The sequence below is a fragment of the Scardinius erythrophthalmus genome (assembly GCF_964197995.2).
Source record: "Scardinius erythrophthalmus genome assembly, chromosome: 11".
Taxonomy (NCBI): domain Eukaryota; kingdom Metazoa; phylum Chordata; class Actinopteri; order Cypriniformes; family Leuciscidae; genus Scardinius; species Scardinius erythrophthalmus.
The window spans coordinates 4983886-4984454 of record NC_138231.1 but is presented as its reverse complement, the minus strand read 5'-3'; positions in this window follow the sequence as shown (position 1 = coordinate 4984454).

The following is a 569-nucleotide window of genomic DNA, read 5'->3' as shown; positions in this document are numbered from 1 at the left end:
TCCACCGTAAAGGTCCTTTATTAGTGGACTAATGAAGCCTGTAGCAAATTAGTCTGCACCGTGTTTGTGCTGTGATTTTTATATATATAAAGCCTAATTGTAAAAGGATTTTTAGAAAGAAGGAAAATAAACAAAGCCATTAGAAAAGGAATAAAGAAAATATATTAAATGAAAAACAACAGGCATTTCGAATGACAACTCCATCAGATTTGCAAATCATGCACAGGACAAAATCAACACTTATATTTTACATCACGCTTTCATATTATTTAGCATTTTTATGATTATGCATAAAAGACAAGAGCAGTTAATATTACATTCTGAATTAGATTGCAGAGAAGCTCTGTGTTAAATTTGTTTGCTGTCTGTAATGCTTTTTATAGGTTTCAAATGATGCTATAGTTGGAAACTACAGAACAAAAGCACAATAAGTTCTTGCACACTAATTGAACCCAATAGTTCTCCTCAATACAATAATTTAATATTTTTCCCAACTCTGTGGGCAAAATTCCATAACCTAAATCAGAGCTGGTTTATTATTATTATTAATTATTATTATTATGCTTTAA